The sequence below is a fragment of the Ranitomeya variabilis genome, chromosome 2 (assembly GCF_051348905.1).
Source record: "Ranitomeya variabilis isolate aRanVar5 chromosome 2, aRanVar5.hap1, whole genome shotgun sequence".
NCBI classification, from domain to species: Eukaryota; Metazoa; Chordata; class Amphibia; order Anura; family Dendrobatidae; genus Ranitomeya; species Ranitomeya variabilis.
The window spans coordinates 690,101,177-690,127,900 of record NC_135233.1 but is presented as its reverse complement, the minus strand read 5'-3'; the positions used below and the strand labels follow the sequence as shown (position 1 = coordinate 690,127,900).

Below are 26,724 nucleotides of genomic sequence, written 5' to 3'. Positions count from 1 at the left end.
CCGCTGGAGGATTTGGATCCTTGGGAGCTGCCGCTGGAGCATCCCGGGCCTGGACGGTCCCCGACTCATATGCCTTCCCCAGGAGGGGCTACTACAAGTGGAGGTACCCCGTGCCGCGATCCCCGGGATGGCCACCTCACTTCTGCACACGGCCCGGTCACTGCTGCGACCGGTGACGCCCCGATGTCCCCGACGTCTAGCACCAATGCACCGGGGGGGCATGACCTCGGGCCCTTCCCCTGGGGGGAATATCGGAACCATCTAATCGCAGAGTTCCAGCGTGAAGTGGAGCGGGAGGCGCGAGGTGAGCTGCTGGAGGGCTCCTTGCCGAAGTGGGGCGTGGTGGTTGTATACCTGCCCCAGATGGGAAAGGGCTTCGTGCAGGAGATCGGGACCGCCCTAAGAGTCCGCATCACCCGGGAGGAAGTGGAGCCCTGCCTGAGTGGAGACGGCGCCAAGTCCTTCCTGAAGCCGGGGGATGTAGTCACCTACCGTCGGCACCTAAAGGGGAGCGGATGGTGGGCTCGGGACATGCAGCGCTGCACCGCCGTTCTGGCAGTATCCCGCACCGAGGGGGAGGAGCTTGCCGCTGAAGCCGCCGCTGCCGCTGCTGCTGCTGCCAGCCGTATCCATCGGCTGACGCAGACCATCATTGCGGCGCACGACCTGGTCGTGCAGAAGACCCGAACCCACGAGGTATCCCTGGCCGCAGGGGTAAGCTTGGAGCCCAGTGAATCCGGCCAGCAGAAAGCCACCTGCCAGGTAAAGCCTCGGTGGGGGTTGCCTCCTGAGTAAGATTTTAAGATGCTTGGAATGTAAATAGTTAACTGTTTTCCTCCTGTTCTGCTAAAACCCGTTCAGGGTAAACTTTTAGGGGGATCCTTCTATGGACCCGGGATCCCTGTTGTTTTTGGTTATTTTTTCTATTTTTCTATGTTCTTCAAAAACTGTGAAATCATGAACAGTGCATGATCCGAACTTGTTGTAAATAGTTTGCACCTTATTAAAGGCGCTCCCTACTGGTTTTACTTAAAGACTCTTTGCGAAGATACCGCACTGGAACCTTTGCTGAGTATGGACTGGTAGCTTGGGAAGACACGCTACCTCACAGAGACTTGGTCCCCTCTTAAAGGGGATGTTCATTTATCGCATTTCAATAGTAAAATTGCTTAAGATAAATAGCAATAATGTCAATGAGAGAAAAGTGATGATAATGTTTGTACAAGAGAGTTATATGTGTTTAATTAGTTAAATGTGAAGGAATACTGATGATGTGCTCTGAGAAGTAAAAAGGTGAAAGATAGAAGAAGGATGCAGTGGGCCCGTAGAAATAGATGTGGTGTCCAGCATGCAAGAAAGGAAGAAAGATAATGAGAAGGCTTAATGTTCGATAGACAATGTTTAGATAATGCTGATAGAAAGTTAGGATAGAAGGTAAACCCTGAGTCCTGATAGGAGTCATGTAGGGATGACTCAGTGCTCTTAAACTGAAAGTAATGTTATGTTCTATACTGTGTATAGTAGTTGAAAAGGCAGTAGGCCCTGGCTGAACGGGGCGGTCCTGTAAAAGAAAGGAGAGGCAGTAGGTCTGGTGCCGATAGGACAGGCGGTCCTGCAGAATTAAAGAAGGAGAATGAGAAAGTTAAAGTGCCTTATAATGTGATTATAGGAAGGTCTTTAGTGGATTTAGAGTGTGAGTCCTTAAAGGCAATGTTAAATTATTGTTCAACAATTTTGCACTTAAGTAGAATGCCCGGTTGGGTAACAGGAGTTATTTATAGCCTGTAATTTATAATGTTAACCATGTTTGTAACGTTCAAGTGTCCTCACCTCCCATAAAGGGAAGCTCTGTTCAAATATGCTTATTGTTATTGCACTCAACAAAATTGTATGTCTTTTTGCTAACTTGTATTGTTGTTTTCTTCCCAGTCCCGGAGTACTGTGTTTAACCAGGGGGGAGTGCAGCGCCCCAGAGTCCTGGTCGTTGCAGTACTGTGGCTCCGCCACTATGGGGAGCTGCGGTGCGTCCGATGGCACTGAAGGAGTTCATCTGATCAGGTATCACAGACACCAATACATTTCACAGCTGGGCCTCCGGGGGGAGCTAAGGGTGCTATTCATTAGGCCACTCCCCACCATAGTGGGTAAACTGGGGGTCAGGCAGGAAGTTAGATCAGAAAGCTGACTGGATTGGACGAAGCAACACCTGGTGGCAGAGGGTGTTGTGGAGGAAGAGACAGTAGGGTCTCTGTCAGGGCAGTGGATCCTGACAGAGGCTTGGCATTGAAAAGAACGTAACGGGTCCGCGCCAGCTCCGGGAAGCGGCGGGACCCAAGAAAGGATTAGAAGCGAGATAGATTGTGCTGAGTGAGAAACGGGATCACGCAAAGGAGAAATACCAGTAGGGGTCGTGCTGTAAGACCGAAGCAACATCCTACTGAGGCGCACTACCGGTGGCCGGAACGCCGAGGGAGTAGAATAACATTCAGCTTCAAGCAATACTCCAAACAGCGGCAGGGCAGTCAGTCTCAGGCGGGCTGTCTAACTCAAATCACCTATGAAGTCTTGGGAGGCAATTGCGGGAGAGGGGCGTCTCTAGGGTCCCGGAAGAACTCCAGGCCTACCCGTCAAACGGGTGCCATTCCTACCCGAACCTCAGGGATGGACGGAGGATTAGCAGAACATCATCTAGTCGAGTTGTGAGGGAACATCAGAAACAGACACAACAGTTGTGGGGTACTTTCCGTAAGCACAGCAGGGAAGGACTACAACACATAGCGCTAGGGGGAAGGCACAGATTTCCTCCTGTGAAGAGAACTCTGGAAGTGTCATTGGACCGGCCGGACTTGCGCAGCCTGGTGGACCGTATTCTGGATTGAGGACTCAGAGATCTTCAGTAAAGAGGTAAAGAGACTGCAACCTGGTGTCCTCGTTATTTACCGCGACCTGCACCTCACAACTGCACCGTTACAACACCACTTATTGCACCGGACGTCCCCCACTGACAGACAGGGCCACAGACCGGGTCTAGCCACCGTGACAACCCCAGGACTGAGACCCAGAGGCCCGGCTCCGGGTACCCCTCGGCCCTGCGGCGGTGTGGGGGCGCTCCATAAAAAATAAAGAATTAAAATAAAAAATATTGATATACTCACCTCTTCGGAGGCCCCTGGACATCACCGCTGGTAACCGGCAGCCTGCTTTGCTTAAAATGAGCGCGTTCAGCACCTTCCATGATGTCACGGCTTCTGATTGGTTGCGTGCCGCTCATGTGACCGCCACGCGACCAATCACAAGCCGTGACGTAATTCTCAGGTCCTAAATTCCTAGAATTCGGAATTTAGGACCTGAGAATGACGTCACGGCTTGTGATTGTTCGCGTGGCGGTCACATGAGCGGCACGCAACCAATCAGAAGCCGTGACGTCATGGAAGGCCCTAAACGCGCTCATTTTAAGCAAAGAACACTGCCGGTTACCAGCGGTGATGTCCAGGGGCCTCCGGAGAGGTGAGTATATCAATATTTTTTATTTTAATTCTTTATTTTACACAGTAATATGGATCCCAGGGCCTGAAGGAGAGTTTCCTCTCCTTCAGACCCTGGGAACCATCAGGATACCTTCCGATACTTGGTGTCCCATTGACTTGTATTGGTATCGGGTATCGGTATCGGCGATATCCGATACTTTTCGGGTATCGGCCGATACTATCCGATACCGATACTTTCAAGTATCGGACGGTATCGCTCAACACTAGTTATTACCCTGTAAGCAATGCCCCCTTGATAAAAGTCATAAAAAATTGCATTAAGCAAAAGTCTCATATCTCTGGGCAAAATGTAAAACAAATTATTAGGCTCTGTGCACACGATGCGTTTTTTATGCACGGAAGTGCTCCAAAAATGCAATGGAATATTAAAGCAAGGTAATTCCATAACAATCCTGAAGTGCTGTGCACATGATCAGTAAAATTCCATCCGTATTTGCAGCATTTTATTTTCTGCAGCATGTCAATTCTTTTAATGTTGCTGCAGCGTTTTTGACTCATTGACTTCAATTGAGTCAGTCAAATCTGCAGCAAAAACACAGGTGTAAAAAGGTTTGCATATTTGCTGCTTATTTGCAGCAGATTTGCTGCCAATAATGCTGTGTATTGTCAGAAGGAAATGACATCAGAAGGAGGAAGAGTGTGTGGGCAGAGAATATATGTGTGTCTCTGTGTGTGGGTGGAGAACATGTGTGTGTCTTTGTGTGTGGGTGGAGAACATGTGTGTGTCTCTGTGTGTGGGTGGAGAACATGTGTGTGTCTCTGTATGTGGGTGGAGAACATGTGTGTGTCTCTGTGTGTGGGTGGAGAACATGTGTGTGTGTCTGTGTGTGGGTGGAGAACATGTGTGTGTCTCTGTGTGTGGGTGGAGAAAATGTGTGTGTCTCTGTGTGTGGGTGGAGAACATGTGTGTGTCTCTGTATGTGGGTGGAGAACATGTGTGTGTCTCTGTGTGTGGGTGGAGAACATGTGTGTGTGTCTGTGTGTGGGTGGAGAATATGTATGTGTCTCTGTGAGTGGGTGGAGAACATGTGTGTGTCTCTGTGTGTGGGTGGAGAACATGTGTGTGTCTCTGTGTGTGGGTGGAGAACATGTGTGTGTCTCTGTATGTGGGTGGAGAACATGTGTGTGTCTCTGTGTGTGGGTGGAGAACATGTGTGTGTGTCTCTGTGTGTGGGCGGGGAATATGTGTGTGTGGAGAACATGTGTGTGTGTCTCTGTGTGTGGGTGGAGAACATGTGTGTGTCTCTGTGTGTGGGTGGAGAACATGTGTGTGTCTCTGTGTGTGGGTGGAGAACATGTGTGTGTCTCTGTGTGTGGGTGGAGAACATGTGTGTGTCTCTGTGTGTGGGTGGAGAACATGTGTGTGTGTCTCTGTGTGGGGGTGGAGAATATGTGCATGTGTCTCTCTGTGGGGGTGGAGAATATGTGCATGTGTCTCTGTGTGAGGAGAATATGTGCATGTTTCTGTGTCTGTGTGTGTGTCTGTGTCTATCTGTGTGTGTGTACCCATGGGACGATCAGCCTATAGTGATTGGACTTAGGTTTCATCTGATGGGACTACTACTCCCATCCAGCTACATCTTTTGTCTCATATAACAGAGACAGCATGAGCCGATGACCTCAAATGCATCTCTAGAATCTGCCTATTTCTTACTGTGGAAATTGCCTAAATTCTTATTGTTGCTCAAATTAATTTTAATCATAGTTACTGCAATTCAGTTCCTATCAATTCAATTCAATTCAATTAATTACTTATAAAGTTTTCCTTCACTAAACGTTCTCTGACCAACCACTATACTGCTGCCATCACTTTGTGCAGTCAGTGCAGCATTTGTTTATTGACTTGAGAAAACAATTCAAAGAGCATCTATCGTTAAGATCAACCCCTCCAAATCGTATATATAGGTGTGCAGGTCTTAGAAATTTAAATTAATTGATATCTTTATATATCTTTTTTATTGCTGTGTAATATTCCGAGATTGTTTTCCAGCTCAATATCTGCCCGACATTTGACATCACACAAACCATGAGCTACCTACTAGGAATGAGCAAATTTGCTTTGTGATACTCAGATATTAATCGAGTATCTAAATGCTCGGATGTGCTCGGCACTCGACGAGCATTGGCTGGTGCTCAAATTTGAAGCTCAAATCTCCACCCCTGTTACACAGCTAATAAGCATACAAGGATTACCTACCAGTCACTGTGATGCTGTAGCCATCTTCATAGTGGCATTACTCTGATTGGCTAGCCACATTACATCACCAGAGGTTTTTAAAGGACAGGCGCCGCCACGCTTGGTTCACTGACATCATTGCATAGCTCAGGGACAGTTCTGATTGGAGGGAGAGAACAATTATCCAGACCTGTGTGTGCAGTTTAACTAATCATAGTCCTCTTGTGTTGATTCTGATGCTGATGATGAACCATCATACTAACAGTCCATCTAAGGGCCAAACGTGGGCTTTGCTGTTTGTATCAGATACATTATGCATTTCATCTATGGACAGTTGCAGGAGTAGGGAGAGTGGCAGAATAGAGCCTCAATGCACGATTTATGGCTTTGCAGTACGTAGCTAAATATTTAGCTGCTGCACGTGACCACATTCTTTTTTGGGGGTGAAAAAATTGACTATATTGTCATCCATAGAGTATTAATTGGTTTGTGTTATATTATGATGGTATATAACACTACAAAAAAAGCGGTCAAATTTGTTTTCTGGATTGTATTCGTAATCCATACAGTGTAATGTGCGTAGTGGGCGACAAAGATGTCAGAATTCCCGAGATTCCCGAGGGAGGAATATCAGAGCCAGACCAAGAAGAAGCGACAGCAAAGGTGGCAGGAGCCTGTGGTCTGGAACCACCAGGGCCCAATACAAGGCTGCATCCTTCAGTGCTTGGGTTTTTGCCGACTGCAGACAGGAGAGCAAGGATCCATCAACTGATGAGAGGACTGCGGGTCCTAGGCTGATCGTAACAGAAAAGGAGGCAAGCCAGGACCAGGGCTGGAGACATGCTAGTGGGCTAGCTAGCCACAAGATCCCGAGAGTGGGTATCCTGGGGGAAGGTCATTATGTACAAACAGCAGCAGAGATGTGGGTCAATAGAAGAGTTTGGTACCCATCATCACATCTTTTTCAACCAGCAGGCAGCAGAGACAGAACACTTGCCTTAACAACAGCAAGAGCTGACATCTGGAACAAGGGTCATGTTCCACAAAATGGAGTGGCAACATCGCTGGTATGCAGTGGGTGTGATCCTAGAACCTAGAAGGAAGGGAGCTGGATGAACCCTTCTTGCAAAATGAATAGGTCTTGGAGAGACTTCTCAAGGTGGCTCGAGTCAGGGTTACCACCTCCAAGAGTTTGGACTGTCCATGGGGTTCACCACCTCCTATGGGGAAGCAGGCGATGGTGCAGGTGACACAGGGGTTTGTCGCCTATTTCTGCATATCAGGGACTTTGGCACTACCTGAAGCTGGGTCACTTACAGCCCAGGCATGTGGGAATTGGGCTACAAGAAGCAGGTGGAGGCAGTCCCCCCAACCTCCAGAGGAAGGAAAAGATGGAGCAGATAGCTGAAGAGGATTAAAATATTACCCTCATTATTATTTCTTACTTTGCACTTTGTCCAAAGGCTTTATGCATGTAGGAGTACATAAATTACACTTTAAAAAAAATTGAATGAGGCCTGCAAGTTGTTGCATTTAAGGGTCTATGGATGACTGGATGACCCTCCTTTTAAATGTTTCCTGGCTTTGCACTTTGTGCAAAGCCTTCATGACTGTAGGAGTACATCACTACACTTTTAAAATATTTGAATGAGGCCTGCAAGTTGTTGCCTTCATGGGTCTGTAAACTACTGTATTACCCTCCTTATCATTTTCTCCTGGCTTTGCACTTTGTGCAAAGCCTATTTGACTGCAGGAGTACATCAATTACACTTTCAAAATATTTAAATGATGCCCTCCAGGTATTGCCTTGAAGGGTCAATTGATAACTGGATGATCCTCCTTATATTTTTTTTCTTGGCTTTGCACTTTGAGCAAAGCCTTTACGAGTGTAAGAGTATATCAACTACACTTTCAAAATATTTGAATACAGCCCACCAGTTGTTGCCTTCAAGGGTCTATGGATTACTGGATGACCAGTCTTATATTTTTTTCTGTGTTTGCACTGTGTGCAAAACCTGTGAGTGTAGAAGTGCCAAAACTGCACTTTCTGAATTTTTTAATGAGGCACTCCATTTGTTACCTTTAAGGGTGTATGGATGACCCTCCTTATAAATGATTTTTGGCTTTGCACTCTATGCAGAACCATTATGAGTGTAGGAGTTCCACAACTACACTTTGTTTACAAATATTTGAATGCGGTACTACAGTTGATGCCTTCAAGGGTGTATGGATGACCCTGTTTGTAATATTTATAGCAGGATTTGCATTGTGTGCACTGCTTTTATGAGTCTAGGAGTACCACAACTACACTTTGCTTACAATATTTTTTTGGGAATCAGATACATTTTTATTAATTAACAAAATAAAAAACATCAGACAAAGTCAATTTGTCAAAATTGAAGAAGTACATATATTACAAAATATTTCTCTACCCCTCTCTCCTCCCCCCACCCCCTATTAATGTACACAAACAGCATTTTAATAGTAATATACATTAACACAGACTTTCTGGGATCATCATCTCTCCGCCCAGGGTTTCTACAATATTTCAAAAGTATTTACCTCTTTTGGCATATTGCTTACAATATTTGAATGAGGCACTTCAGTTGGTGCCTTCCAGGCTGTATGGATAACCCTGCTTGTAATTTTTGGCAGGCTTTGCACTTGTCCAAACCTCCTAGCCCATTTCTAGTGCTGTACCAGTTTTTTTAGGATGCAGTACTCGAGGCAAACATTAATTTTCCTCAGTCACAGAATTAAGTGTACCCTAAAAACATATTTTTAGGGAAGCCTATCACATTTCTTAATTTGACTATTGTCCTTTGGCTTATCTTCTTCATTATACTTCAGAACCAGATGTGTTTATTTAATAGTATGCATCACACTTCTTATATTTTAAAGCACTTTATAACAGTACAGATACTGACTCGATGGCGTGCTTATGCAGCATTATGTATACTTACCTATTTTTAAAGGAGATGGCTAGACCATTGTACAATGTTAGCACTTTTAATCTGTTGTGTCACCCCTAATTCCTCATGAATGTCATGTGTTGTGAACTCTGTGTTCAGGCTCCCTCTTGTGGTCACTGGTGGTATGGTGTGACTTTTGCTTTGGGCTCCCCCTGGTGGCTTTGCCTGTTATCCTGCTGGTCTCTGGCTATCAGCTGGTTCGTTATCCTCTGGGAGGTTCCTATATAACTCTGTTTTACTTCCACTTGTTGCCGGCTGTCGATGTAATCAGTGCTACTCAGATTCCTTCTGACTAGCTTGCTCCCAGTCCATCCAGGATAAGCTAAGTTTTGTTTGCTCATTTTTTGATCAGCAGTGTTTATCATGTTTTCTGTTCCAGCTTGCTAAAATGTAATTCCCTCGCTTGCTGGTTGCTCTAGTGGGCTGAGTTTCTCCCCACACCCCGTTAGTTGGTGTGTGGGTTCTTGAAATCTCAGGATGGATATTTTGTAAGGGTTTTTTATTGATCGCATAGACCCCTGCTCTATTTTCTGCTTTCTACTACTAGTGGGCCTCTTTTGCTGAATCTGATTTCATCCCTATGTATGTGCCTTCTTCTTACTTCACCGTTAATATTTGTTGGGGGCTTCTATATCTTTGGGGATTATTTCTCTGGAGGCAAGCGAGGTCTTTCTTTCTCTTTAGGGGTAGCTAGTTCCTCAGGCTGGCTCGAGACGTCTAGGAATTTTTTAGGCATGTTCACCGGCTACCTCTAGTTGTTTTGGATAGGTTCAGATTTGCGATCAGTCCAGTTACCATCTCCCTAGAGCTCGTCCTTAGTTTAATCACTTGCTGATCTATTTGTGATCCTCAGCCACTAGGGATCATAACAGTACAGCCGGCCTGCAAAGTGTTAATTGCATGGCAGAAGCAGGAGAAAAGAAGCCTTGAGAAATTTTTTTTTTTTTTCTTGTTGTTGCCGTGTGTCTAGCTGCTGTGCTAGCTTCTCTCCTCCTCTTAATCTTGGTGTGGCTCTGAGTTCAGCTGCTGACATGGATGTCCAGAGCTTGGCTTCCAGTCTGGATCATCTTGCTGCTAGAGTTCAGAGTATTCAGGATTTTGTTGTTCACAGTCCTATGTCTGAGCCTAGGATACCTATTCCGGAGTTGTTTTCTGGAGATAGATCTAGGTTCCTAAATTTTAAGAACAATTGTAAGTTGTTTCTTTCTTTGAAACCTCGTTCCTCTGGTGATGCCGTTCAGCAAGTTAGGATTATTATTTCCTTTTTGCGTGGTGACCTTCAAGAAGATTGGGCCTTCACATTGGCGCCAGGGGATCCTGCATTGCTCAGTGTGGATGCGTTTTTTCTGGCCCTTGGATTGCTCTATGAGGAACCTAATCTTGAGAACCAGGCTGAAAAAGCGTTATTGGCCCTCTCGCAGGGGCAAGATGAAGCAGAGGTGTACTGCCAGAAATTTCAGAAATGGTCGGTGCTTACTCAGTGGAATGAGTGTGCCCTGGCTGCAAATTTCAGAGAAGGTCTTTCTGAAGCCATTAAGAATGTCATGGTGGGGTTCCCTACGCCTGCAGGTCTGAATGAGTCAATGACTCTGGCCATTCAGATTGATCGGCGTTTGCGGGAGCGCAAACCTGCGCACCATTTGGCGGTGTCTTCTGAACAGACACCTGAGTCTATGCAATGTGACAGAATTCTGACCAGAAGTGAACGGCAAAATTATAGACGGCAAAATGGGTTGTGCTTTTACTGTGGTGACTCAGCTCATGTTATCTCAGCATGCTCTAAGCGCAAAAAAAAGGTTGATAAATCTGTCACCATTGGTACTTTACAGCCTAAGTTCATTTTGTCTGTTACCCTGATTTGTTCCCTGTCATCTTACCCGGTCAATGCCTTTGTAGATTCAGGTGCTGCCCTGAGTCTGATGGATTGGTCATTTGCCAGGCGCTGTGGTTTTGATTTGGAGCCTTTAAAATTCCCTATTCCACTAAGGGGAATTGACTCTACGCCATTGGCTACGAATAGACCTCAGTACTGGACACAAGTGACCATGTGCATGACTCCTGTTCATCAGGAGGTGATTTGCTTTCTTGTATTGCATAATTTGCATGATGTGGTCGTGTTGGGTCTACCATGGTTGCAGACTCATAATCGAGTCCTGGATTGGAAAGCTATGTCTGTGTCAAGTTGGGGTTGTCAGGGAATTCATGGTGATGCTCCTGTGGTGTCAATTGCTTCATCCACTCCTTCTGAAGTCCCTACGTTTTTGTCAGACTACCAGGATGTATTTGAGGAGCCCAAACTCAATTCTCTACCTCCTCATAGGGACTGTGATTGTGCTATAAATTTGATTCCTGGTAGTAAGTTTCCTAAGGGACGACTTTTCAATTTATCTGTGCCGGAGCATGCTGCCATGCGGAGTTATATAAAGGAGTCTTTGGAGAAGGGACATATTCGCCCGTCCTCTTTCCCTCTTGGTGCGGGATTCTTTTTTGTGGCTAAGAAGGATGGTTCCCGGAGACCTTGTATTGATTATCGCCTTTTGAATAAAATCACGGTCAAATTTCAGTATCCTTTGCCATTGTTAACGGATTTATTTGCTCGCATTAGGGGGTCTAGTTGGTTCACCAAGATAGATCTTCATGGTGCGTATAACCTTGAGCGTATAAAACAGGGTGATGAATGGAAAACTGCATTTAATACGCCTGAAGGCCATTTTGAGTACCTGGTGATGCCTTTTGGACTTTCTAATGCTCCTTCAGTCTTTCAGTCCTTTATGCACGACATCTTCCGTGAATATCTGGATAAGTTTATGATTGTGTATCTGGATGATATTCTGTTTTTTTCGGATGATTGGGAGTCTCATGTTAAGCAGGTCAGGATGGTCTTTCAGGTCCTGCGTGACAATGCTTTATTTGTGAAGGGCTCAAAATGTCTTTTTGGAGTCCAGAAGTTTTCTTTTGGGGGTTTCATTTTTTCTCCTTCTACTATTGAGATGGACCCAGTCAAGGTTCAGGCTATTCATGACTGGACGCAGCCTACATCGGTTAAGAGTCTTCAGAAGTTCTTGGGTTTTGCTAATTTTTACCGTCGCTTCATAGCTAATTTTTCTGGTGTTGTTAAGCCTTTGACGGATTTGACCAAGAAAGGTTCTGATGTGACTAATTGGTCCTCTGCGGCTGTGGAGGCCTTTCGGGAGCTGAAGCGCCGGTTTTCTTCGGCTCCGGTCTTATGTCAGCCAGATGTCTCACTTCCCTTCCAGGTGGAGGTTGATGCTTCCGAGATTGGAGCGGGGGCTGTTTTGTCGCAGAGAAGCTCCGATGACTCTGTGATGAAGCCATGTGCTTTCTTTTCAAGAAAGTTTTCGCCTGCCGAGCGGAATTATGATGTCGGTAATCGGGAGTTGTTGGCTATGAAGTGGGCATTTGAGGAGTGGCGACATTGGCTCGAGGGAGCTAAGCATCGTGTGGTGGTCTTGACTGATCACAAGAATTTGATTTATCTCGAGTCGGCCAAGCGGCTGAATCCCAGACAGGCTTGTTGGTCATTGTTTTTCTCTCGTTTTGATTTCGTGGTTTCGTACCTGCCTGGTTAGAAGAATGTGAAGGCTGATGCTCTTTCTAGGAGTTTTGTGCCTGACTCTCCTGGAGATTCAGAGCCGGCTGGTATTCTTAGAGAAGGGGTGATTTTGTCTGCCATCTCCCCAGATTTGCGACGTGTGCTGCAAGAGTTTCAGGCGGATAGACCTGATCGCTGTCCACCAGAGAGACTGTTTGTCCCGGATAGATGGACTAACAGAGTCATCTCCGAGGTTCATTCTTCGGTGTTGGCGGGCCATCCTGGAATATTTGGTACCAGAGACTTGGTGGCCAGGTCTTTTTGGTGGCCTTCCTTGTCGCGGGATGTGCGTTCCTTTGTGCAGTCTTGTGGAATTTGTGCTCGGGCTAAGCCTTGCTGTTCTCGAGCCAGTGGTTTGCTGTTACCTTTGCCTGTCCCGAAGAGGCCTTGGACGCACATTTCCATGGATTTTATTTCAGATCTCCCTGTCTCTCAGAGAATGTCTGTCATCTGGGTGGTGTGTGATCATTTTTCTAAGATGGTCCATTTGGTGCCCTTGCCTAAGTTGCCTTCCTCCTCCGAGTTGGTTCCACTGTTTTTTCAAAATGTGGTTCTTTTGCACGGGATTCCTGAGAACATTGTTTCTGACAGAGGATCCCAGTTTGTGTCTAGATTTTGGCGGACCTTTTGTGCTAAATTGGGCATTGATTTGTCTTTTTCGTCAGCCTTCCATCCTCAGACGAATGGCCAAACCGAGTGAACTAATCAGACCTTGGAGACTTATTTAAGATGTTTTGTTTCTGCTGATCAGGACGACTGGGTTACTTTTTTGCCAATATTATTGAAATCCACCGCACTCCCTGTGTGGAATATCTTAGAAACAAAAGGATTTTTTTAAATTTGCTAATTTATTCAAGTGAAAAACAGAAAATCAAATGTGACAGATCAAATAGTAGGCAGTATAAGCGACTGAGTGATTTGACGTTTCGACCCTCCCGGGTCTTACTCTAAAGTCGCACTTAATCCAGGATTTATGAGTGGCTCTTATGGTAGTGAGGATGTTATCCCTGTAGTGTCAAGGGGCAGGTACAGTCTTTTTGATACCAAGTATGGCCTGATAGTTGATTTCTCTCTGAGTATGACCTTGCTGAGGAATAGCAGCGGTGCATCAGCGTCTTGCTGCTGTTTGCATACGTGATTCAAATAGAAAGTTGGTATGTCACTGGAGACAACCTTTCTTGCAGGTGCCAATGTATCAGCCTTAAATTGCTGGTAAGTTGTATGTGGTTTAATGGATTTGCCAGTTCTGGATAAAGCCTTGTAGTGGGGTAACAGCGGCGCAACTGCGTCTTGCTGGTGGACATGTAGGCTTAGTACCCTTAGTGGATGGGGGATAGCGCTCCTGCGTCCTAAGGGTACCTAAGGGTACTAAGCCTACATGTCCACCAGCAAGACGCAGTTGCGCCGCTGTTACCCCACTACAAGGCTTTATCCAGAACTGGCAAATCCATTAAACCACATACAACTTACCAGCAATTTAAGGCTGATACATTGGCACCTGCAAGAAAGGTTGTCTCCAGTGACATACCAACTTTCTATTTGAATCACGTATGCAAACAGCAGCAAGACGCTGATGCACCGCTGCTATTCCTCAGCAAGGTCATACTCAGAGAGAAATCAACTATCAGGCCATACTTGGTATCAAAAAGACTGTACCTGCCCCTTGACACTACAGGGATAACATCCTCACTACCATAAGAGCCACTCATAAATCCTGGATTAAGTGCGACTTTAGAGTAAGACCCGGGAGGGTCGAAACGTCAAATCACTCAGTCGCTTATACTGCCTACTATTTGATCTGTCACATTTGATTTTCTGTTTTTCACTTGAATAAATTAGCAAATTTAAAAAAATCCTTTTGTTTCTAAGATATTCCACACAGGGAGTGCGGTGGATTTCAATAATACTGATACTGGACCTTACGGTCTGTCTCACCAGCACCCCGATCTAAATTTAGAGTGCAGGCCAAATTATATTTACATTTATACTTTTTTGCCAATGGCCGAGTTTGCCCTTAATAATCGGGCTAGTTCTGCTACTTTGGTTTCTCCTTTCTTTTGTAATTCGGGGTTTCATCCTCGTTTTTCCTCAGGTCAGGTGGAGCCTTGTTGTGGATTCTGTTTGTGGGCTCCCTCTGGTGGTTACTGCTGGTACTGGGTGACTTTGGTGGGTTGCGGCCTTTGGTTTCCACCTGTCCATCAGAGGCTGGGTGTTTCCTATTTTACCTGGCCTTTCTGTCATTCCCTTGCCGGCTATCAATGTATTCAGATGTGCTCTGTTTGGTTCCTGCCTACCTGCTCCCAGATCTTTCAGGATAAGCTAAGTGTTGATTTTCAGTTGTTTGTTTTTTTTGTCCAGCTTGCTTATTATGTCTCTATGCTAGCTGGTAGCTCTAGTGGACTGAGGTTCTCCCCATGTGCCATGAGTTGGCACATGGGTTCTTGTAATCTCAGGATGGTTTTTTTGATTAGGGTTTTTTGCTGACCGCTCAGACCCCTTTTGTATCGTTCTGCTTTCTAGTTTACAGCGGGCCTCTATTTGCTAAATCTATATATATCATCTCTATGTGTGTGCCTTCCTCTCATTTCACCGTCAATACATGTGAGGGGGCAACTATATCTTTTGGGGTTCATTCCTCTGGAGGCAAGTGAGGTCTTTATTTTCTCTGCAGTACTAGTTAGCTCTTAGGCTGGTGCGTGGCGTCTAGAACCAACGTAGGCACGCTCCCTGGCTATCTCTAGTTGCGTTTGTCAGGCGTAGGGCAGCGGTCAGCCCAGGTTCCATCACCCTAGAGCTCGTCCGTTATTTATTTGTACTTTGCTTGTCCTGTGCTATCCCTAGCCATTGGGGATTCATGACAGTATAGCCGGCCCACAAAGTGTTAATTGTTTGGGCTGAAGCAGGAGAATAAGAAGTGTTTAAGGGAAATTTTTTTTTTTTCCCTTCAGAGTTTTGCTGCCTAGTCCTTAATTGCTGTCTAGCTGCTTCTTACCTCCTCTTAACCCTTGAATGGCTCTGATCTTAGCTGTTTAACATGGATGTCCAGAGTTTGGCTTCCAGCCTGAGTAATCTCGCGGCAAAAGTTCAAAACATACCGGATTTTGTTGTTCACACTCCCATGTCTGAACCTAGAATTCCTATTCCAGAGTTCTTCTCTGGAGATAGATCTACCTTCCTGAATTTCAGGAACAATTGTAAATTGTTTCTTTCTTTGAAATCTCGCTCCTCTGGAGACCCTGCTCAACAGGTCAGGATTGTAATATCTTTCCTGCGGGGCGACCCTCAGAATTGGGCATTTGCATTGGCACCAGGGGATCCTGCATTGCTCAGTGTGGATGCGTTTTTTCTGGCATTGGGATTTCTCTATGAGGAACCCAACCTGGAGATTCAGGCTGAAAAGGCTTTATTAGCCCTCTCTCAGGGGCATGATGAAGCGGAAATATATTGTCAAAAATTTCGGAAATGGTCGGTGCTTACTCAGTGGAATGAGTGCGCCCTGGCTGCAAACTTCAGAAATGGTCTTTCTGAGGCCATTAAGGATATTATGGTGGGGTTCCCTACGCCTACAGGTCTGAATGAGTCTATGGCTATGGCCATTCAGATTGATCGGCGTTTGCGGGAGCGCAAACCCGTGCACCAGTTGGCGGTGTCTTCTGAACAGGCACCTGAGACTATGCAATGTGATAGAATTCAGTCCAGAAGTGAACGGCAAAATTATAGGCGGAAAAATGGATTGTGTTTTTATTGTGGTGATTCAGCTCATGTTATATCAGCATGCTCTAAACGCACAAAAAAGCTTGATAAATCTTTTGCCATTGGTACTCTGCAGCCTAAGTTCATTTTGTCTGTGACTCTGATTTTTTTCACTGTCTTCCATTTCCGTTGATGCCTATGTGGATTCGGGCGCTGCCCTGAGTCTTATGGATTGGTCATTTGCTAAACGCTGCGGTTTTAGTCTGGAGCCTCTGGAAGTCCCTATTCCTCTGAAGGGAATTGACTCTACACCATTGGCTATGAATAAACCGCAGTATTGGACACAAGTGACCATGCGCATGACTCCCGTTCATCAGGAGGTGATTCGCTTCCTTGTACTGTATAATTTACATGATGTACTTGTGCTGGGTCTGCCATGGTTACAAACTCATAATCCTGTCCTGGACTGGAAAACAATGTATGTGTTAAGCTGGGGATGTCAGGGGGTTCATGATGATGCACCTCCGATTTCTATCGCTTCATCTACTCCTTCTGAGATCCCTGAGTTTTTGTCTGACTATAGGGATGTTTTTGAGGAGCCTAAGCTCAATTCGCTCCCTCCTCATAGAGATTGTGACTGTGCTATAGAATTGATTCCTGGCAGTAAGTTCCCTAAGGGTCGTTTATTTAAACTGTCACTGCCAGAGCATACTGCTATGCGGAATTATATTAAGGAGTCCTTGGAAAAGGGACATATTCGTCCATCTTCGTCCCCTCTGGGAGCAGGTTTTTTTTTCGTGGCAAAAAAAGATGGTTCCCTGAGGCCTTGTATAGATTATCGCCTTCTGAATAAGATTACAGTCAAATATCAGTATCCATTGCCATTATTGACTGACTTGTTTGCTCGCATTAGGGGGGCTAGGTGGTTCACTAAGATAGATCTTCGCGGTGCGTATAATCTGGTGCGGATAAAACAAGGTGATGAGTGGAAAACCGCATTTAATACGCCTGAGGGCCATTTTGAGTATTTGGTAATGCCTTTTGGACTCTCCAATGCTCCGTCAGTCTTTCAGTCCTTTATGCACAATATTTTCCGTGAATATCTGGATAAGTTTATGATTGTGTATTTGGATGATATTTTGGTGTTTTCTGATGACTGGGAGTCTCATGTTCTACAGGTCAGGAAGGTGTTTTAGGTTCTGCGGGCCAATTCTCTGTTTGTGAAGGGCTCAAAGTGTCTCTTCGGAGTCCAGAAGATTTCTTTTTTGGGGTACATTTTTTCTCCTTCTACTATTGAGATGGATCCCGTTAAGGTTCAGGCAATTTGTGACTGGACACAACCTACATCTGTTAAGAGCCTACAGAAGTTCTTGGGGTTTGCTAATTTTTATCGTCGGTTCATTGCAAATTTTTCCAGTATTGTTAAACCTTTGACTGATTTAACTAAAAAGGGTGCTGATGTTGCTAATTGGTCTCCTGCGGCTGTGGGGGCCTTTCAGGAACTTAAGCGCCGGTTTTCTTCTGCTCCTGTGTTGTGTCAACCAGATGTTTCACTTCCTTTTCAGGTTGAGGTTGATGCTTCCGAGATTGGAGCGGGGGCGGTTTTGTCACAGAGAAGTTCTGATGGCTCGGTGATGAAGCCATGTGCATTCTTCTCTAGAAAATTCTCGCCCGCCGAGCGCAATTATGATGTGGGTAATCGGGAGCTTTTGGCCATGAAGTGGGCATTTGAGGAGTGGCGTCATTGACTTGAGGGTGCTAAACATCGTGTTGTGGTCTTGACTGATCACAAGAATCTCATTTACCTTGAGTCTGCCAGGCGTTTGAATCCTAGACAGGCTCGTTGGTCGTTGTTTTTTTTCTCGTTTCAATTTCGTGGTTTCATACCTGCCAGGTTCAAAGAATGTGAAGGCAGATGCTCTTTCCAGGAGTTTTGTGCCTGACTCTCCTGGAGACTCTGGGCCTACTGGTATCCTTAGGGATGGGGTAATATTGTCCGCCGTATCCCCAGACTTGCGACGTGCATTGCAGGAGTTTCAGGTGGATAAGCCGGATCGTTGTCCACCAGAAAGACTGTTTGTTCCGGATGATTGGACCAGTAGAGTCATCTCCGAGGTCCATTCTTCTGTGTTGGCTGGTCATCCTGGAATATTTGGTACTAGAGACTTGGTGGCCAGGTCTTTTTGGTGGCCTTCCTTGTCTAGGGATGTGCGTACCTTTGTGCAGTCTTGTGAAGTGTGTGCTCGAGCTAAGCCTTGCTGTTCTCGGGCCAGTGGGTTGTTGTTATCCTTGCCCATCCCGAAGAGGCCTTGGACGCACATTTCCATGGATTTTATTTCTGATCTCCCGGTTTCACAGAAAATGTCCGTTATCTGGGTTGTGTGTGACCGCTTTTCTAAGATGGTTCATTTGGTGCCCTTGCCTAAGTTGCCTTCCTCCTCTGAGTTGGTCCCTTTATTTTTTCAGAACGTGGTTCGTTTGCATGGGATTCCGGAGAATATCGTTTCTGACAGGGGATCCCAGTTTGTGTCTAGATTTTGGCGGACGTTTTGTGCCAAGATGGGCATTGATTTGTCTTTCTCGTCTGCATTCCATCCTCAGATGAATGGCCAGACGGAGCGAACTAATCAGACCTTGGAAACTTATTTGAGGTGTTTTGTTTCTGCTGACCAAGATGACTGGGTTGCTTTTTTGCCACTGGCCGAATTTGCTCTTAATAATCGGGCTAGTTCTGCCACGTTGGTCTCTCCTTTTTTTTGTAATTCGGGGTTTCATCCTCGTTTTTCCTCTGGTCAGGTGGAGTCTTCGGATTGTCCTGGAGTGGACATGGTGGTGGACAGGCTACATCAGATTTGGAATCAGGTGGTGGACAATTTGAAGTTATCTCAGGAGAAGACTCAGCAGTTTGCTAATCGCCGTCGCCGCGTGGGTCCCCGACTTCTTGTTGGGGATTTGGTGTGGTTGTCTTCTCGCTTTGTCCCTATGAAGGTCTCTTCTCCTAAGTTCAAGCCTCGGTTCATCGGTCCTTATAGGATCTCGGAGATTCTTAACCCTGTATCTTTTCGTTTGGATCTCCCAGCATCGTTTGCTATTCATAATGTGTTCCATCGGTCGTTGTTACGGAGGTATGAGGTGCCCGTTGTTCCTTCGGTTGAGCCTCCTGCTCCGGTGCTGGTGGAGGGAGAATTGGAGTATGTTGTTGAGAAGATCTTGGATTCTCGTGTTTCCAGACGCAAACTCCAGTATTTGGTTAAGTGGAAGGGTTATGGTCAGGAGGATAATTCCTGGGTGGTCGCCTCCGATGTTCATGCGACTGATTTGGTCCGCGCCTTCCATAGAGCTCACCCTGATCGCCCTGGGGGTTCTCGTGAGGGTTCGGTGACCCCTCCTCAGGGGGGGGTACTGTTGTGGATTCTGTTTGTGGGCTCCCTCTGGTGGTTACTGCTGGTACTGGGTGACTTTGGTGGGTTGCGGCCTTTGGTTTCCACCTGTCCATCAGAGGCTGTGTGTTTCCTATTTTACCTGGCCTTTCTGTCATTCCCTTGCCGGCTATCAATGTATTCAGATGTGCTCTGTTTGGTTCCTGCCTACCTGCTCCCAGATCTTTCAGGATAAGCTAAGTGTTGATTTTCAGTTGTTTGGTTTTTTTGTCCAGCTTGCTTATTATGTCTCTATGCTAGCTGGTAGCTCTAGTGGACTGAGGTTCTCCCCATGTGCCATGAGTTGGCACATGGGTTCTTGTAATCTCAGGATGGTTTTTTTGATTAGGGTTTTTTGCTGACCGCTCAGACCCCTTTTGTATCGTTCTGCTTTCTAGTTTACAGCGGGCCTCTATTTGCTAAATCTATATATATCATCTCTATGTGTGTGCCTTCCTCTCATTTCACCGTCAATACATGTGAGGGGGCAACTATATCTTTTGGGGTTCATTCCTCTGGAGGCAAGTGAGGTCTTTATTTTCTCTGCAGTACTAGTTAGCTCTTAGGCTGGTGCGTGGCGTCTAGAACCAACGTAGGCATGCTCCCTGGCTATCTCTAGTTGCGTTTGTCAGGCGTAGGGCAGCGGTCAGCCCAGGTTCCATCACCCTAGAGCTCGTCCGTTATTTATTTGTACTTTGCTTGTCCTGTGCTATCCCTAGCCATTGGGGATTCATGACAGAGCCTTCTGACTGTCCTGGAGTGGATGTTGTGGTTGATAGGTTGTATCGGATTTGGAATCATGTGGTGGACAATTTGAAGCTGTCTCAAGAGAAGGCTCAGCTCTTTGCCAACCGCTGTCGCTGTGTGGGTCCCCGACTTTGCGTTGGGGACTTGGTGTGGTTGTCTTCTCGCTTCGTTCCTATGAAGGTCTCCTCTCCTAAGTTCAAGCCTCAGTTTATCGGTCCTTATGAGATTCTGGAAGTCCTTGGCCCTGTGTCATTTCGTCTGGACCTCCCAGCATCATTTGCTATTCATAATGTGTTCCATCGCTCGTTGTTGCGGAGGTATGTGGTGCCTGTGGTTCCTCCGGTTGAGCCTCCTGCCCCGGTGCTGGTTGAGGGAGAATTGGAATACATGGTGGAGAAGATCTTGGATTCTCGTATTTCTAGACGGAGGCTCCAGTATTTGGTTAAATGGAAGGGATATGGTCAGGAGGATAATTCTTGGGTTGTTGCCTCTGATGTTCATGCAGCCGATTTGGTTCGTGCCTTCCATGTGGCTCATCCTGATCGCCCTGGTGGTTTTCATGAGGGTTTGGTGACCCCTCCTCAAGGGGGGTACTGTTGTGAACTCTGTGTTCAGGCTCCCTCTTGTGGTCACTGGTGGTATGGTGTGACTTTTGCTTTTGGCTCCCCCTGGTGGCTTTGCCTGTTATCCTGCTGGTCTCTGGCTATCAGCTGGTTCGTTATCCTCTGGGAGGTTCCTATATAACTCTGTTTTACTTCCACTTGTTGCCGGCTGTCGATGTAATCAGTGCTACTCAGATTCCTTCTGACTACCTTGCTCCCAGTCCATCCAGGATAAGCTAAGTTTTGTTTGCTAATTTTTTGATCAGCAGTGTTTATCATATTTTCTGTTCCAGCTTGCTAAAATGTAATTCCCTCGCTTGCTGGTTGCTCTAGTGGGCTGAGTTTCTCCCCACACACCGTTAGTTGCTGTGTGGGTTCTTGAAATCTCAGAATGGATATTTTGTAAGGGTTTTTTATTGATCGCATAGACCCCTGCACTATTTTCTGCTTTCTAGTACTAGTGGGCCTCTTTTGCTGAATCTGATTTCATCCCTATGTACCGTATATACTCGAGTATAAGCCGAGATTTTCAGCCCAAATTTTTGGGCTGAAAGTGCCCCTCTCGGCTTATACTCGAGTCATGATCGGTGGTGGGGTCGGTGGGTGAGCATTGTCATATACTCACCTAGTCCCGGCGATCCTGTCGCTCCCCCTGCCCGTCCCACGGTCTCCGGGTGCCGCAGCCTCTTCCCCTGAGTGGTCACGTGGGACCGCTCATTAGAGAAATGAATAGGCTGCTCCACCTCCCATAGGGGCGGAGCCGCATAATTCATTTCTCTAATCAGCGGTGCCAGTGACCGCTGACAGAGGAAGAGGCTGCGGCACCGAAGACCAGCTGTCCGGGGGAAGGAGCGGGACGCCGGGAGCAGGTAAGTATCACATATTCACCTGTCCTCGTTCCACACGCCGGGCGTTGCGCCATCTTCCCGGCGTCTCTCCGCTCTGACTGTTCAGGCAGAGGGCGCGATGACGCATATAGTGTGCGCGCCGCCCTCTGCCTGATCAGTCAGTGCGGAGAGACGCCGGGAAGATGGCGCCGAGGAGCTGCAAGCAAGACAGGTGAGCATGTTTTTTTTTTTTTATTATTGCAGCAGCAGCAGCTATGGGGCAATAATGGACGGTGCAGAGCACTATATGGCACAGCTATGGGGCAACGGTGCAGAGCACTATATGGCAGAGTTATGGGGCAACGGTGCAGAGCACTATATGGCACAGCTATGGGGCAATGGTGCAGAGCACTATATGGCAGAGCTATGGGGCAACGGTGCAGAGCACTATATGGCACAGCTATGGGGCAACGGTGCAGAGCACTATATGGCACAGCTATGGGGCAACGGTGCAGAGCACTATATGGCACAGCTATGGGGCAACGGTGCAGAGCACTATATGGCACAGCTATGGGGCAACGGTGCAGAGCATTATATGGCACAGCTATGGGGCAACGGTGCAGAGCATTATATGGCACAGCTATGGGGCAATGGTGCAGAGCACTATATGGCACAGCTATGGGGCAACGGTGCAGAGCACTATATGGCACAGCTATGGGGCAACGGTGCAGAGCATTATATATATGGCACAGCTATGGGGCAACGGTGCAGAGCATTATATGGCACAGCTATGGGGCAACGGTGCAGAACATTATATATATGGCACAGCTATGGGGCAACGGTGCAGAGCACTATATGGCACAGCTATGGGGCAACGGTGCAGAGCACTATATGGCACAGCTATGGGGCAACGGTGCAGAGCATTATATGGCACAGCTATGGGGCAACGGTGCAGAGCATTATATGGCACAGCTATGGGGCAATGGTGCAGAGCACTATATGGCACAGCTATGGGGCAACGGTGCAGAGCACTATATGGCACAGCTATGGGGCAACGGTGCAGAGCACTATATGGCACAGCTATGGGGCAACGGTGCAGAGCATTATATATATGGCACAGCTATGGGGCAACGGTGCAGAGCATTATATGGCACAGCTATGGGGCAACAGTGCAGAGCATTATATGGCACAGCTATGGGGCAATGGTGCAGAGCACTATATGGCACAGCTATGGGGCAACGGTGCAGAGCACTATATGGCACAGCTATGGGGCAACGGTGCAGAGCACTATATGGCACAGCTATGGGGCAACGGTGCAGAGCACTATATGGCACAGCTATGGGGCAACGGTGCAGAGCACTATATGGCACAGCTATGGGGCAGCGGTGCAGAGCACTATATGGCACAGCTATGGGGCAACTGTGCAGAGCACTATATGGCACAGCTATGGGGCAACGGTGCAGAGCACTATATGGCACAGCTATGGGGCAACGGTGCAGAGCACTATATGGCACAGCTATGGGGCAACTGTGCAGAGCACTATATGGCACAGCTATGGGGCAATGGTGCAGAGCACTATATGGCACAGCTATGGGGCAACGGTGCAGAGCACTATATGGCACAGCTATGGGGCAACTGTGCAGAGCACTATATGGCACAGCTATGGGGCAACGGTGCAGAGCACTATATGGCACAGCTATGGGGCAACGGTGCAGAGCACTATATGGCACAGCTATGGGGCAATAATGGACGGTGCAGAGCACTATATGGCACAGCTATGGGGCAATAATGGTGCAGAGCACTATATGGCACAGCTATGGGGCAACGGTGCAGAGCACTATATGGCACAGCTATGGGGCAATAATGGACCGTGCAGAGCACTATATGGCACAGCTATGGGGCAATAATGGTGCAGAGCACTATATGGCACAGCTATGGGGCAACGGTGCAGAGCACTATATGGCACAGTTATGGGGCAATGGTGCAGAGCACTATATGGCACAGCTATGGGGCAATGGTGCAGAGCACTATATGGCACAGCTATGGGGCAACGGTGCAGAGCACTATATGGCATAGCTATGGGGCAACGGTGCAGAGCATTATATATATATGGCACAGCTATGGGGCAACGGTGCAGAGCATTATATATATGGCACAGCTATGGGGCAACGGTGCAGAGCATTATATATATGGCACAGCTATGGGGCAACAGTGCAGAGCATTGTATATATGGCACAGCTTTATGTGGAGTATCTATGGGGCAATGGTGCAGAGCATTGTATATATGGCACAGCTTTATGTGGAGCATCTATGGGGCCATAATGAACGGTGCAGAGCATTATATGTGGCACAGCTTTATGTGGAGCATCTATGGGGCCATAATGAATGGTATGGAGTATCTATTTTTAATTTTGAAATTCACTGGTACCTGCTGCATTTTCCATCCTAGGCTTATACTCGAGTCAATAAGTTTTCCCAGTTTTTTGTGGCAAAATTAGGGGGGTCGGCTTATACTCGGGTCGGCTTATACTATATACTACGGGAGTATATACGGTATGTGCCTTCTTCTTACTTCACCGTTAATATTTGTTGGGGGCTTCTATATCTTTGGGGATTATTTCTCTGGAGGCAAGCGAGGTCTTTCTTTCTCTTTAGGGGTAGCTAGTTCCTCAGGCTGGCTCGAGACATCTAGGAATTTTTTAGGCACGTTCACCGGCTACCTCTAGTTGTTTTGGATAGGTTCAGATTTGCGATCAGTCCAGTTACCATCTCCCTAGAGCTCGTCCTTAGTTTAATCACTTGCTGATCTATTTGTGATCCTCAGCCACTAGGGATCATAACAGTCATGCTTGTAAGCAGGCTCAGTAAGTTTGTGAATAAATTAAGCTACTAATCATGTAAGATAAAATAAAGTCAGTTATTTCTAACCAAAAAAGTGTCTGATATTGAGATGAAACTTCCTAGAAGTAGAGGACTAAGTTGAGGTCCCACTTATGACCCAGTATAAAGTAAATGTCTTTAACTAATTTTTATTACTATTCAGTGCTCACAGGATTGAGGGGCTGGATGCAACTGAACATCTCACCCATGTCCATTCACCAGTAGTCCAGCTCTAAAGCCATCAACATTGTAAATGCAGCATTGGAGTCTAAACATTTTGTAACCCAGAATAAGAACAAGATAAGTAATGTAGTGCATTTACAAAGTTACTAAACTTACTCAGTACACCAGTTCTGTATGCACTTATAATATGGAGTTTAAAAATGGACACATGCTGTGTTTTACAACAAACATTTTGATATTTGAATATTAATCCTTACACAAAACATTTTTCCCATTATTCACCATAAAGCAGGCATCCTTTTAATTATATTTTATAGTTCAGTTGTAGTTTTCTGGACTCTTTGACTTTGACGACATGTGAAGATTAACCATTCTAGAGGTATTGATGCTAGTATATTGAAGCACGTTTTCATTTTTAATTTATTTAAATCTGAGATGGGTAATTTTTCTAAAATAAATCCAGATGGAACTGAACAGGAATGAATAAAGTGTGATTAGATGACTTAATGGCTTGTATTGAAGGTTATTCAAATTCACATTTTTATCCCTGCAGAATAATGAATGTCCTTACTTTGTAAGAGTACGTTTTGATAGAAATGCTGCACATACTGTAGTGCATTAGTGATCTGAATGTGAATCTGTTATTGTTCCTGATGGATTTTTAATGTAAAAATACTTTACATTAGCATTTTCTATGTATTGGTACAAATATTTAAGTCACTAGGGAAAAGATTACAATTGTGATCAGTATAATACATGGCATTTTGCTTGGCGAAGATGCAGAATATTTTAAATGATGTCGACTTAAATCAATTCAGTACTGAATAAAGTCCTTTTTACTTCACATTATGTAAACTGGCACAGTACTCCATAATATAGTGGTTAAACACGGCAGAATACAGCTTAATAAAAATAACTAAATGCCTGTGTTTAACTGAGAGCAAAGAAAATCCTATGCTAGAGGGGTTTTCATCTGCCATTTCTTAAACTGGTTAGTACTAACATACTCTAGTGCGGTGTACACAGAAACATCAGTTTGTTACACAAAGCAAATTTCATATAAAGTCATTTGATCTATTAGTATGCTTATGTTATGTGGGTTGAATGAAAAGTACAGTGCAGGCGCACTATGTCCCGGAACACAGCAAAATACTTCCGGGACATAGTGCGCCGGCGCAAGCGCACTAATGCTTTTCAGCTTTGCCTGCAGTTGGGCAAAGCATACTGCACATGCGCAAGGCAAGATTGCATTGTGCACGTGTGTACTATGGAGGAAACCTAATCAAATTCAAGACAATATTGCTGCCAGCGGGAAAGGAAGGGGTGCATGAAAGAACAGAAAACACCGCCTATCAGACCGTAAACAGAGCCTGCCAAATTCAGGTGACAGAGTCCCTTTAATACCTGGCTAGGCAGTTATGTGAATTTCAGTCTATCAACTTTTTTGCCATCATGCCTTTTGGTCTTCATTGCATTGTGACAAATTTGAGACCTTAAAAACATTTTTCACGTAAGGATTGACATAAGGAGTACCAACCTTCATTTAGATGTTATTTTTGGTATATATTTGAAGCCAGATACCTGAGCTGGAGGTCAAAGGTGTTAATCATTGAGCCACCAGCCTCATATTAATGGATACACAAGAAAAAGTAACTTGAGCATTACACAGGACTGTAGTAATGAAAATAAATAATTAAAGAATTGTTACCCCCAAAAGAACAGGTTTTTTTTCTATATGTTGGTTAGGGAATAATGTGCTCATTACTTGTATCCCCACCATTCTGATATTGAGGATCTGCAGCAAAGTTCTGAATTGAGTAGAGGTGCACATGGTCTACCTCCACTCCAATCAAAGTTGATAAGACTGCCAGAAATAGCCAAAAAACACAGCACTCAGCTTTCTTGGCAAAAAAAAAGGTGTGGAGATCGACTATGTGCAACCTATCTTCTTTGGAGGGATGGATACCCATTTAACACAACTGTTTTCTTACTAATTTTCTATGCACTAAAAATGTTTACATGATGTGCAATAATCAAAAAAAGACATGCATGGTATAACTTTCT

At 45.8% G+C, this 26,724-nt stretch overlaps 1 protein-coding gene across 3 annotated transcripts in view; it reads left to right on the top strand.

Moving 5' to 3' along the window:
• Nucleotides 1–26,724, top strand: part of LAMA2 (laminin subunit alpha 2) — a 1,287,603-nt gene that overhangs the window by 1,015,324 nt on the left and 245,555 nt on the right. The window lies entirely within an intron of this gene.